The sequence below is a fragment of the Equus caballus genome, chromosome 16 (genome assembly GCF_041296265.1).
Source record: "Equus caballus isolate H_3958 breed thoroughbred chromosome 16, TB-T2T, whole genome shotgun sequence".
In the NCBI taxonomy this organism is placed as follows: Eukaryota; Metazoa; Chordata; class Mammalia; order Perissodactyla; family Equidae; genus Equus; species Equus caballus.
The window spans coordinates 46,845,677-46,859,259 of record NC_091699.1 but is presented as its reverse complement, the minus strand read 5'-3'; the positions used below and the strand labels follow the sequence as shown (position 1 = coordinate 46,859,259).

The 13,583-nt window shown below is 53.5% G+C and overlaps 1 protein-coding gene across 2 annotated transcripts in view; it reads right to left on the bottom strand.

The window, feature by feature from the left end:
• Positions 1 to 13,401, bottom strand: part of POC1A (POC1 centriolar protein A) — a 95,770-nt gene extending 82,369 nt beyond the window's left edge. The window contains exon 1 of one of the 2 annotated variants that reach the window (XM_070237498.1): positions 13,328 to 13,401. The gene's annotated coding sequence lies outside the window, so the exon portion shown is untranslated. The remainder of the gene's footprint in view (positions 1 to 13,327) is intronic. The other variant, XM_023620344.1, reaches the window with a different exon arrangement.
• Between the last annotated feature and the right edge of the window lie 182 nt (positions 13,402 to 13,583).

Here is a 13,583-nt window from a genome sequence, read left to right as displayed (position 1 = left end):
AAGTATGACAGGTGACCAGCCCAGGGCTAAAGAAGACGTGTCTGAGGTGCCGCTGGCCAGGGGGCTATTCCTCTTTGGGGAGGGATGGAGGCCAGTTACCTTGTCAACAAGATTTAGGAATTCAGGAGCTGTGGGACAGGGCTGGGGCCAGTGGAGCATGCGAATAGGGAAAAGAGAACCCCCAGGTCACATTGGCAGGGTCTGATGGCCATTGGTGAGGGGAAGAGGGCTGTGAAGGGAGGATGAGCAGAAACTGAGAAGGGAGTCAAGAAGCAGAATGGAGCAATGCTGAGGAGCTGGGGTGAGGCAGGGGGAGTCTGGGTGCCCAAGGGAGTTGTCCTCGGCAAAGAGAGTGAATATGGAAGCCCCAGCAGGGACGGCTCAAAGAAGCCCCTTTACAAAGGGGAGATGTGTGGGAACAGAGGCTTGGGCCATGGAGACCTGGAGCAGCAGGAGGAAGGGGTCCAGCTACAGGGGGGTCATGACTGCACAGAGATGCGGCAGGAAGACCAGCGGGGTATCAGCCTGTGGGGGTGCCGGAATTCCCACATAGACAGTTGGGAGCAGCATCAAGGACTGAGGCCACTGTGGGATCTGGGGGGCGGGGAGGGGTGCCCCTGAAGCCTACTGGGGAAGAGAAGGAGGGAGGTGGGGCTGGAGTTTGGGGAAGCCAGGACACTGGAAGAGTCTTTAGGAGCTAGCAAGGAAGACAGGAGGCTCCCAGCAGGGAAGTATTGGGGTCTCCCCTGAGACTGCAGGGGATGTGCTGTAGGGGGCCAAGGGAAGAGCCAAGGGAGAAGTGACAAGTCAAGGGGTCTGTAGGGGAGAGGCTGGAGTTGTGCAGATCTGGGTTCCAATCCCAGGTGCAACACTGACTTGCCATGTAACTGTGGGCAAGAGCTTAACCTCTCTGAGCCTATTTCCTCATGTAAAATGGAGATCCCAACAGAAGGTGGGCAAAATAGTTTCTAGGGCTGCCATAACAAAGTACCACAAACTGGGTGGCAGAAACAGAAATTTATTCTCTCACAGTTCTGGAGGCCAGAAGTCCAGATGTTGGCAGGCCATTCTCTGTCTAAAGCCTCTAGGGGAGGACTCCTCCTTGCCCTTGCCAGCTTCTGGTGGCCCCTGAGCTCCTGGCTTGTGGCAGCATCGCTCCAGTCTCTGCCTCCTTCTTCACACAGCTGTCTTCTCCATGTGCCCTGTGTCCAAATTTCCCTCCTCTTCTAAGGACACCAGTCACGGGATTAGGGCTCACCCTCATCCAGTATGACCTCATTTTAACTTGATAATTTGCAAAGACCCTATTTCCAAATAAAGTCATCTTCACAGGTACTGGGGGTTAGGACTTAAACATATCTTTTTAGGGGACACAACCCTAGGGCATAGGGTTGCTGTAAGGATTAAACTGCAGGCCTGACACATTGTAGGTTCTCAGTAAATGGTAGTTTAAAAAAGAAAGGCAGGTGCAGGGAGGCTGTGGGAGCTCAGACTGGCAGAGCTTTCCTGTAGGTACCCACACACTCACACATGCACACATGTGTGTGCCCGGGCAGATATGAATGCATAGAGCACAAAACACTGCTCATGGACTTACACCCAGGAGGGCTGGGACAGGTGACCCAGGGACCTCAGCCTGCTCCCCAATTGCCAGACAGAGCCATTTACAGCAAGGCTCAGGGCTTAATGTCAGCTCCCTGGGCAGGAGGACCCCAAAGTCAAAGACTTGCTCATCAGAAAATTCCTTGGGAGCCCTGAGCAAGGCCACCACTGACATCACACACAAATTCACAGACAGTCCCCACACCCAAGACTACTCAAACCCACAGCCTTGGCAAGATGGAGGAGGGCTGTGGGGTACAGCCAGCACAGCCACTTTGTGGGGAGGCAGGACACAGAATTAGACAGGCTCCAGGGACCCCAGTGACGGTTCTGGGCAGCCTCCCTACGTCACAGGGGAGTAGGTCAGAGGGTGGTCTGCCACTCCCACCCCATCCCTTCCCTGTAACTCCTATGCTCCTGGCAGTCAGACAGGCCTGGGATAACCCTCCTTCCCCCACTGCCTACTGGCGTCACCCCCAGGCCAGGCCAGAGCCAGTGAAGGGTGTGGTGGGGGGAATAGGCCTGGCCTCAGTTTCTCAAAGTGTTCTGGTTTCTGCCACAGGGCACCCTCTGAGCTCCTCCAGGTCTCCATGGGCAGCTGAGTGAACGGAGTTCATCCGCACTGCCATGACCTCTGGGAGATGCGTCAGGAACACCGAGTGCTCCAAGGTTAGGACACAGGTCAGCACTGATAAGGTTCATGGAGCAAGTGACAGAGCCTGGCTTCCAACGGGGCACTCCCTACTGCCCCAGCCTGGGCACCTCTCCCCTCCTCCCTACCCCCTCTAAGGGCACCAGACCTGGCATCAGACCAGAGACCCCATTTGACATCCTGCTGTGTGTGAGGGTTCCCAGCTGCTTAGGCCTGGCTGACCTTGGGGGCCAAAGCTTCAGCCTGATTGAAGCACCCTGGGCTGCTCTGGGCTCTGTTCATTTAACATCACCCCAAACCTCCCTTCCCTCCACCCCTTTGCCAAACACTGTGCTCGGTGCCAGGAATGGAGCCTTGAACAAGATGGCACGGCCCTGATCTCATGGAGTTGACACACAGAGCTGGGGAAGCTGTAGGGGCTGCACAGGGCCTCTTGGAAGAATAGGGGTTACAAGGATGGGATTATGGGGTGAGGATGAAGGGATAGAGAAGAAGAGGTTGCCCCACCAAGATCTGGGGAAGGAGCACTACAGGGCAGAAGGGACAGCAATAGCAAAGGCCCGAGGTGGGGATTTGCTGGTGGGTTTGTGGGACAGAAAATCCAGTATGTGTGTGGGGTCTCATCTAGGCGGGTGGGCCTTGCAGACTACCCTGAGAATGTGGCTTCTACTGAGTGAGAGGGAACCACTCGAGGGCTTTGAGCAGAGGAGGAACTCCACGCAGCTTTTGCTTTAAAAAGATCTCTCTGGCTGCTCTAAGATCAGCAGTTTTCCACATGTGGTCCCAGCAGCAGAACCTGCTGAGAACTTGTAGAAATGCAGATTCTCAGGCACCCTGCTGAATCTGGAACCCTAGGGTGGGGTGTAGAGCCCTCCAGGGATTTCTAGGGCCCCTCGAGCAGCATTGCTTTCATGCTTCCACCCCAGCAGAGGCTCTAAGAAGAAAGCACGGGTGGGAAATAAGACTTGCGCTATTGGACTCCACCCGCCCACACGCCTAAGCGCTCTGGCAGCACACAGCCTGTTAAAGACTCTGCCAAAACCCACAAACAAGAAACCAGTTCACCTTTGTTCAGCCCAGCTGAATTATGTAATATGCTTTCCTAACTTGCTTGACCCCAGAACGTTTGTTTTCAGAGAACATCTGTTAAACACCCTTCCCGCCGACAAATGCTACTTCAGAAGCCCTTTGGTTTACTTCCTTGGACTCCTGCACTGCGCCCAGCACACAGTGACCACTCACAGCTGCCCTTTGGAAACTGCAAAATCTTCCCACGGTGACCCTGACTGCACCTGGGTGATTTACGAACCTACTGATCTTTCCCGAGCTCTGGGAGGACATACCAACTCCTGGGCTGCCCTGGGACCCCAGGAGTCTGGGAGAATGGGAAACAAGAAGCAGAAGGGGTGAAGGCTGCCCCCTTGGCCTTCCCAGAACAATGACCGTGTCTGGTGCTTAGTACTCTCCCTGCCTGAGCTTTCGACTGAGTTATGAGGCAGATTCTCTAGAAGGTTCTTTTTGTTGACATGCTTGTAGAAGGCTTGGGTGGGTCCCAGAGGTCAGTCCAGCCGCCCTGTCTCTAAACTGGGTGGCCCCTCCTCCAGCCCTTGCAGATAGCCAGGCATCAGGTCTGCCTCAGGAGCCCCTTTGAGGCCTCAGGCAGAGCTGGGCTCTCCTTTGCTTCCAAGGAAACCTCCCTGGGGGCCCATTCACTAGCAAGAGGCATCTGCCCATGAGGTTTGAGTAGAGACTGAGGAGCCAGGTGACCTCTGCTCCAAGGAGCCCATGGCCCAGGAAATGCCAGAGCAGCTGTAGGATCATAGCTGTCCCCACCACGAGTGCCAAAAGAGACTTGGAACCATGAGGTCCATGCCCCCATTAAACAGGTGGGGAAACTGAGGCCCCGAAAGACGAAGGGACTGTTATAGTCACACAGCTTGACTGTAATGCCCCTGGGAGCTCTCTGGGTCCATACTGGTCAGGGGGTAGTTTTCAGAGGTGAACAAGGCCATCAGGGCATCTCTGAGTGGATGGCCACAGATGACACAGGCTGAGGGAGAAACAAGCAGGACTCATGATAGCCCTGACTTCATGGGGGATGCAGGAGGGGAAGGGATGATAATGCCACTCCCGGGTAGCTGGTGCACACTTGGGAGGGAGGATGGCAGTATAGGTGACGGGTAAAGCAGCGTGCACAACCCCATGACCCTGCGCTGCTCAGCCCACATGTGTGTGACAACATGTGTGACAATGTCACAACCATGGTGCACTGTGGCTGTCTTTGTCTGCCTGTAACAATGTGACTTTATAGCTCCATGTGGCTGTTAGTATGTGTGTTGCTGTCCCTATGATTAGAGTTGCTGCATATGTGGCTGCACACAAGGGAGTGTTAGTGACTCTGGCACCTGTGGGTCTGGGACCACATGTGAATTTGAGACATATCTAGTGTGTGCACCTATGAATATGACCAGCAGGCTGCCCTGGCAGAAACTTGGCCCTAAGTACTCCCAAATCTGAATTGTCACTTCAGAGTTGCTAGCAATTTTCTGTCTGCTAAGATGTGGGCAGGCTGTGGAAAAATTATGTTCTAAATGTAGGTGGTTACCCAGATAATAAAGTGACAGCCCTCCTGCGGCATAGGCCTGGTCATCTTCTGATGTGCTGGCCACAGGAGGCAGCGGAAGAAGGACCAGGAGAGGGGGCTAGGGCCTGGGATGGAGAATACTTGCCACCTCCCTATAGACTCTCCTGCAGCCCCCAAGCCAGCTCAGCTCCGTGGGGCATCAGCTGGGTCCTGACCACACACCCCGTCCACAGGCCAGGCCCGGGATCAGAGCCAGCCTGCCCCTGGGAGAGCACAGAGGGAGGCATGGAGGAAGATTGCAGGATACCTCATAGGGCCTGTGTGAGTCTATATATGGACAAGAAGAGGTGCAGTGGCACGGTGCTCAGGACGTAGCACTCACAAATCTCCCCAGGGCAGGCTCCCACAAATGCCCGAGCAAGTAGGTGCCTGTTCGATGACCTCGCTCAAATCCCGCTGTCCATCTCTGGGCTATTTGCTGATCAGCCGTCTGCTTCTCGCTTTCCACACTTGCTTCTTTGCTGACACAACCTGCCCACAAACGGCGCCATCTCTGGGGCCCGATAACCCACTCACACACATGTGTTCACACACAGTCCACAGAGAATCCTCATTTATTTACCCACTCCATTCATTCATTCAGGCATACATGCATTTGTTCCTTGCTTCCTTCATTCATTCAACAAATGCTCATTGCATACCTCCTGTGAGCCACCAGCACTGTGGACTCCCTCCAGCCCCCTCAAGTGAGATCACCGAAGGCAAAGTCCCAACGGACCTCAACGTGGGTGGCTCAGAAAAGAGGAACCTAGGGGCTGGGTGGGATGGTGGCCGTTAGCTGGAGGGAAGCTCTGAGCTGGTGTCACAACCAGGCCGCTACATCAAGCCGGATGGGCTCTGGAGGTTGGGTAAATGTCGTGCTGCCTTCCCCCAACCCCAGGCCCCCCTGAGTGGGTCTGGGACTGTCACTCTGCCTGAAGCCCTGGGTCTGCCTCAGCTGGGGTTGAGCCCCAAGGCTTCAGAGCTGTCCCCCAATCCTAAAGCCCACAGAACAAGGTCCATCTCTTGGCTGGCTCTCGGGGGCTCCCTCAGTTGGGCCCAGAATGCCTTTGCTGCCCCTCGTGCCCCTTCCCACCAGCTGTACCAGCCTCTGGGACTTCAGTGAGGATTGGGGGGCTGGGAGGCCCTCCAGCTCCTCTCCACTCTCGTCCTCAAGGTCCTCAAAGGCCTAGAGAGCCTGGAGCCCATCTTCCAGGTGCTGCTCCCTTCCCCCAACTTCTTGCCCATGCCTCCTTGCTTGTATTTTAGTCATAACAATATAAATATAATGAGACATATCTAAATGTCTCCTTGGTACTGGGCATGATGGGTGATAGTTCCAATTTCCCATATTACAAAGTGTAGTGGCCAGATCTAGAGGCAACCAGGAGCATGGCTTTCCCTAGCCTGGCCTGCTCCACCCCAGTCATCACCTGGTTGGCTCCTTCTCATCCTTCAGGACTCACCTTGAGTGTCCCACCCTCAGGAGGCTTCTCCAAGCCCCCAAATAAAGCAGGCTCTGTTCCTGTCTCAGGTGATTGTGTGTTCAGATGGGCTCGTATTTACTATACGTCTCCCCCACTAGACTATCCACTCCATGAGAACGGGACTACATTTGCCTTGTTCACAGTTGCCATCCCAGAACCTAGTTCAATGCCTGGTAAACAGTAAGTGCACATGGGCCAGCCCGGTGGTGCAGCGGTTAAGTGAGCATGTTCCGCTTCAGCAGCCCAGGGTTCACCGCTTTGGATCCCGGGTATGGAGATGGCACTTTATGGCAAGGCATGCTGTGGTAGGTGTCCCACATGTGAAGTAGAGGAAGATGGGCACAGATGTTAGCTTAGGGCCAGTCTTCCTCAGCAAAAAGAGGAGGATTGGCAGCAGATGTTAGCTCAAGGCTGATCTTCCTCAAAAAAAAAAACCCAAAAAAACCAGTAAGTGCACAATAAGTATTTGCTGAATGAATAAAGCTATTTATCCATTTCCTGAAAGCTATCTCATTCCATCAAGGATCTGAGGCTGCTTATAAGAAAACATGCAATTCAATGGGAGAGAAGAAGCAAAAGTTGGAATCAAAGCTTTTGACCTTCGACCTAATGATTTCATTACTAAATATCCCACAAAAGTCCTCACCCCATATGAGGAAGTATGTTCAAGGATGTTTCCAGAAGCAATCTATTGGAAACCATCCAATAACCGGTAAGGGGCTAGGTGAGTAAACCATGAGTGTCAGTGCAGCGTAGTAGTATGCAGCTGTCAAAAAGGATGAGCACTTTCTGTTCACTTATGTGGCCCTCTCCAAACTATAGGATTAAGTACATGGAACAAGGAGCAAACAAAGAGGAGTATGTTTTACAAGTACAGTGCTGGACATGTAGTAGGCGATCAACTCATAAATGTTGAATGAATGAGTGGGATCTGTCTGGTAAGACCCATGAAAACTTAGGACCAGTGGTTGTGTCTGGGGAAAGAACCAGATAAGGGGAATTTCTCTGTATGCCCTGTCATACTATTTGCATTTTTACCATATACAAATATTATCTATTCAAATAAATAAGTTTGGGGCTGGCCCGGTGGCACAGCGGTTAAGTATTCACGTTCTGCTTCTGCGGCCCGGGGCTTGCTGGTTCGGATCCCGGGTGTGGACATAGCACTGCTTGGGAAGCCATGCTGTGGTAGGCGTCCCACATATAAAGCAGGGGAAGATGGGCACAGATGTTATCTCAGGGCCAGTCTTCCTCAGCAAAAAGAGGAGGATTGGCAGCAGTTAGCTCAGGGCTAATCTTCCTCAAAAACTAAATAAATAAATAAATAAGTTTTTGTTATTAAAAAAACAATAAGAATTCAAAGTGCTCACATAAAAATCTGGAGACTTTCTTGAAAAATGAGAAGAAAGCCTGCCCACAATTGGCTGTACTCCTGGGGATGACAATGGCCGGAGTTGAGATATGGCTGCCCCTCAGGCCAGGGGGGCCAAGGGCACCCACTGCCCTCCCGTATCTGACCCCTGCAGCCTCTGTGCTGCTGCTAGCTTGCTAGCTCCGAAGGGTGGGAGTGGGGCTGAGGAGGCTTCCCCAAGGTGAAGGGGTAGTTATTCAGCCATCACTCCTGGCTGATTTCACTCATAACAACTCCTAAAGGCCAAAGCAGGGTTAAGATAGTTCTAGGGCTGGTGAATACTGGTGTCACAAGCTTGCTAGTCTTGCACAAGAACCTATTAACTCAGTACCAGCCAAGGTCCCAACAGTGCCTCTGGTTTCACCTCCCCCACCAGGGCCCGAGGGCTTTAATTAAACCCGAAGGGAGCCCCTGAAGAGAGGGAGTCACCAGTGGCCCCTTGGGGACCTTGACCTAAGGGTCTCGGCAAGGAGGTAGGTACAGGACAAGGACACACTGAGAGAGGTGAGAAGGCAGCCCTGACTCAAATCCTGACTCCAGCTCTGAAACTTCGGACAAGTCACTCTTCCAAGCCTCAGTCCCCTCATCCAGAGCCATCAGCTAACACCAACTGCATGCCATTTCCAGGGGCTGGTCCCTTCCCCAAGCACAGAGGCAGTGTCTCAGTGAGTCCTCACATCAACCATGGCCATAGAAAGCATATCAGCCAGGGATGTCTGGAGAAATAGAACCAGTAAGATGTACATACATGCCAGTACAGGAGAGAGAGAGCGCGCTTTATTTTCTGTTAAGGAATTGGCCTTACATGACTGGGGAGGCTGGCAAATCTGAAATTTGTAGGGCAGGCTGGAGGCTAGAGATTCAGGCAGGATTTCTGTGTCACAGCTTGCAGCAGAAGTCCTCCTTCGGGAAACCTTGCTCTTAAAGCCTTCAGCTGATTGCATGAGGCTCACCCACACAATCAAGGATAATCTCCCTTACTTCAAGTCAACTGATTGTAGATGTTAATCCCACGTACAAAATACCTTCACAACAACATCTGGACAAATATTTAACCAAATAATGGGCACCATGGCCTAGCCAAGTTGACGCATAACGTTTAACCATCACAGACAGTACTATTCCCTTCTTGTGCATTAGGAAATTGAAGTTCAGAGAGGCTGCCAACTGCTTAAGGCCATGGAGCACACAGTAGATAGAGCTGGGAGCTGAACACAAGCAAGATTCCACTGCCACTCACTGAGAATGAGGCTGGGGAAAGCTGCTTCAAAGGGTGCGTGTGAGAATTAGATAGGAAAACGCACAGATGTGTCTGAGACAGTGCCTATGGTAGAGACAGAATTCACTAAGGCAGTAGCTGTTACGACAGAATTACTATTGGTAATGAAAATGGATGGAGTGGCTGTGGGAACTAGGAGAGGAGGCAGAGAGGAGTGTTGTTCCCCACCACTGGAGACAAGTTCTGAAGTGTAGAGCAGAAAACCTACAGGCCCCAGGGCCCCCTTTCCTCCTTCCAGGGGCCTCCAAGGAGAGAGAAGAGGAGGGCAGAAGGTGGCCTCTGCCAGGCTGGGGGCCCTGGTGCTGTGCAGCTGGGCCCGGAGCCACTGGCTCAGGTGCAGAGGATGGAGAGGGAGCATAGTGTCCATCAGCACATGGGTCTCGAAGGCCATTCAGGTGACTTCCCCTAAGAGTTGGGCTGGCTGGCTCCTTTGCTGGGTGCTCCTATCTGCCTACCCAAACTGGACCTATCACCCAGAATTAGAGAAATGCTTCCACTGATACCTGAAACCATTGACACAGGCCAAGCCTCATTCCTTCCAGCCTCCTGAATCTCCCTGGGGTGAAGCACCCAACCAGAAGGTAAAAGGCCAGCAGGTCAGCCATGCTCTCCACTTGCTGGCTGTGTGACTTGGGGCAAATACTTAACCATTTTGAGCTTCTGTCCCATGTATGGGGCTAATCATTACACTGACCTGTAGGGTTGCTTTAAAGGGCCCTGAGGTGTGAATATAATCACAGTCAGGCCAAACATCTAGATAGAGCTGTTACTGTTGCCATACTTGTTCACTGTATTATTATCTTCCTGGCCTTCTCCTTATCGCCCCAATCCACCCAGCACCACTTCTCTGAGCCTCACTCACTCTCCCCGCCCCCTCCTTTGTTCCAGGTCCCTCACATCTGAGCAGAACATGTGGTAGGCGGGTCTTTAAATGTCTACAGGGCCAGAGAGAAATAAAGGCCTTGCCTTGGTTGATAATCACATTCTTGATAACAATGGAATTCTGGGAGCAGTTGGCTGGGACTCTGACCCGCACCCACTTCTGCAACACACCTCCTTCTTCTCCCTCTGGGCTCCTCCTCCCTGGCCTCTTAATGTCCCTCCTCCACCCCAGGCTCCTCTAGCCTTCACTGAGGGCCCCTCAACCCCTCAGCCTGGCTGCTCCATCTGAGGCAGCATCTCCTTGACACTAGGTCCCAGCTCTGAGTAGGTCCCCCACCCTCCTATCCTTTGTCCCAGCACCCTTGCCCACACTGGTCACAGCCTGTAACAGGTACTTTCCTGGTGCCTGTCTCCCCAGCAGCCTGGGGCAGGGAGCAAGGCTCCTTCACACTGTGCCTCCAGCACCAGCCAGAGGAGGCGGGCTCAGGCTGCTCTATCCCATCACCCATCAACCATCACCTCAGGGGACCTGCTCTGGCCTGATCTGCAAGCAGGGGCTGGGAGGGTGAGGACAAGCATCGGGGACCCCACCTCCAGGCCAGTGCCTTCCAGAGAGCCCCTCACAGCCAGTCTGAGCCTTCTCCTAGCCCCCGGCCTCAGACCTCCCTCTAGAGGCTGTGAGGGCAGAAGAGCCCAGTGTGTGGACTAGAAAGCAGGACACCTGGGCGACGTTGCAGCCAAACCTCACTTGTGTGGCCTTGAGCAAGTCCTCTCCCCTCTCTGGGTCTTAGTCACCCTGGTTCTAGAATGGGTTGGGGCTGCAGACACACAGATACCTACAAAGCATTCAGCTATCACTGCTTGGATATCACATGTCCTTAGGGTCAGGGACTCCCTGAAGGGAGAGATGGTGAAGTCTTGCTGGGCTAGCCCAGGGCCTCCAGGCCTGCTGATTCCTCAAAAGAAGCTGGAAATCTGAGTTTTGATTTAGCAATCCCTGATTAAAATGTTGACAACTAATTCACAGTTTTAAAAAGTACTGGGTGGGTCAAACAGAACATGTCTGGGCCACAGTTTGTGAATGCTAGGCTGGAAGGCTAGTCAGGGGTCCTCTGGGGCTCTCTGGAAGGGAAGACAGTGTTAGCTCTTTGGGCATTTCCTGCTCTCTTTGGGGGCAGGTGGTGCTGTTCCCTGAGTACCCCAACCCAGGCTCGCCTCCTGGAGCATTTGATGACTTTGCTCCACTCTAGCCCCTTTCTCCCCTAACCAATCAGAGCCCACCCTTTGCTCTGCAACTGGGGTCACACGTGGGCCAGAGCCTGAAAGGGTTCCAAAGGCAAGGCCAGCACAAGGCAGGCGTTGGGGGCCTCAGAACCCTCCTGCTCCACCCAACTCCCAAATTCCTATGATAACTCCTGGGCCTGTCACTGTAAACTCTAGAGCTCAACTTTCCAATCCTCCAGGGCAGACCTGAGCTGTTTCCACAACTTCTAACCGCTCTGCGAGGCTGGCTCCCTACCCACCCCTATACACACAGACACTGACACCCCAAGGAGCACCGCTGGCCCAAGGCCAAAGCCACACTGAGCATTAGCAGCCCAGGATGGAGGTTTTGTCCACCTTCAAAACTGTCCCATGTCCATGTCGGTCTCCTTGAGGGAAAGCTGGCAGGATTTCTTGCCTGGCTGACAGATATGGAAACTGAGGCCCAGAGGAAAGCAGGAAACTTGCTGAAGGTCCGTTGGCTACTTGACCCTCACAGAGGGGCACTGCTAAAAATAGCTCCTGGGGCCCAGAGTGGGAAAGGATGAATTCTGGGGCTGGGGTTGACATTTTTCCTCTGCCTTGAATGCTGGGCTTGTGCTGTGTGCAGCAGCCCCTGACGGTAATGATGACGCAGACGAGGGGGGAGTGAGGAAGCGGGGGAGGCCAGGCCCCAGCGTCATCCCCAGAATGGGGCCTGGCCTTGCCTGAACTCCAGCAGCTTGGGTTCCCCTGCCAGGGCCAGGGTGATAAGATGAGTTTGGACTGCAGCTCTGAGGGGAGAGGCAAGACAGGAGTGAAGGAGAGAAAAGGGGGGCAGGGACGAAGGGAAGGAAGGAAAAAGAAGGGAGGAGGGAGAGGGGAGGAAGAAGGCTGAACCCAGGAGAGGGATCACAGCTCTCCCAGAATGGGGTCCACCCAGACTCATCACTGAGGAAGATGCAAAAACTGCAGCTTAGGGCACGAGGTTATTTGCTCAAGATCCCAGAGTCAGAAAGTGACAGAGCCAGACTTAGAACTCATGGCTTTAGCAGTTGCCCTTCAAGGTCTCAGACTGGAAACCACTCAGGCAGCATTTCCCACAATGTGGCCCCAAGATATCCCACCTCTGCGTTACCAGGAGGGAGGCCTGGTTAAAATGCATATTCCTGGGTCAGAATCAAAGGGGTGTGGCCCAGGAATATGCATTTTGACAGCGCCTGAGTGGTGGTTCTCTGAGCCCTGACACTGGGAAGCTCTGTGGCTCTTTTATGGCCTTTCTGGTCTAACCTCCTGGCCCCACTCTTAGCCACACCCCTGCAGCCCAGCTATTCAGACTGACTCACACTGACCCACACGACAGACCTGGGCCTTTCCCTCTCAAGGCTGCACCCACCAGTCTCCCATTCCCACGTAGAACCACCCTTCCAGCCAGCATCTCTCTTCTGGAAGCTTCCCTGGTGGTTGGGATCCCCCTCCTTAGTGCCTCTTGGAGTAATAGCCTCCTCCTCCACCTGGAATTGTTTACAACATTCTATTTCACTTTCCATGTGGGTCCCAACCTTTTGTGTTTCCCAACCTTTCCCTCTATTAAACAGGAAACTCCCAGAGGCCTGGAGACTTGGTTTAAACAATAAGCCTCTGAAATCCATGACTTCACGTGACCCTCCAGCCAACCACAAGTGGCAGGGCTGGGAGAGCTTCACAAGGAGGAAATCTAGCCTCAGAGAGGTTGCAGCCTGCTCAAGACCAAGTACAATTCAGGGCTGGGGTTAGAACCCAAGTCCAGCTCCAGTGTCCAGTTCTTTCTGCCTCTGCTTTGCCTCTGATCACTCAAACAGCCCTGTGAGGCAAGCAGAACAGGGATTAGGATCCCATTGCTCAGATAAGGAAAGTGAGGCCCAGAGATTGGCAAAGCACTCAACACCTTCTTTACCCATTTCCACTTCTAGCTGCATTAGGGAATGAGTCCAAGTGTTGACTTTTTCTCTTGCCTCCTCTCTGGTTGATGGGGACTGCCCAGGGCCCCTCAGCAGGATGGGGCAGAGCTGGGCTTTGGACTCCCATGCCAAAACCCTCATCCTGGGCCCATGGACTAGTCCCAGGGCCACTCTGCACCCAGGTGCCTCCTCTGCGGGTGGAGACTCACCTCACCTGCCTTGCAGCTGGCTGGAGACTCAGAGAGAGAACTGGGAAGGACTTGGATACGCCTTGGTCACCAGCACTCTGGACTTTGTCCCTTATTAATGCCCAGCTGAGGAAGAAGCAATCTGAATGGCCCTTTCCCCAAGAGTGGAGGAGGGCAGCTCTGAGCCTGGCACAGGCCCAGCCCAACCCAGCCTAAGTTAAGCTGGGAAGGGTGTGGAGGAAGGAGGCCAGGCTGGCGTTCCTGAGAGGGGATTGCC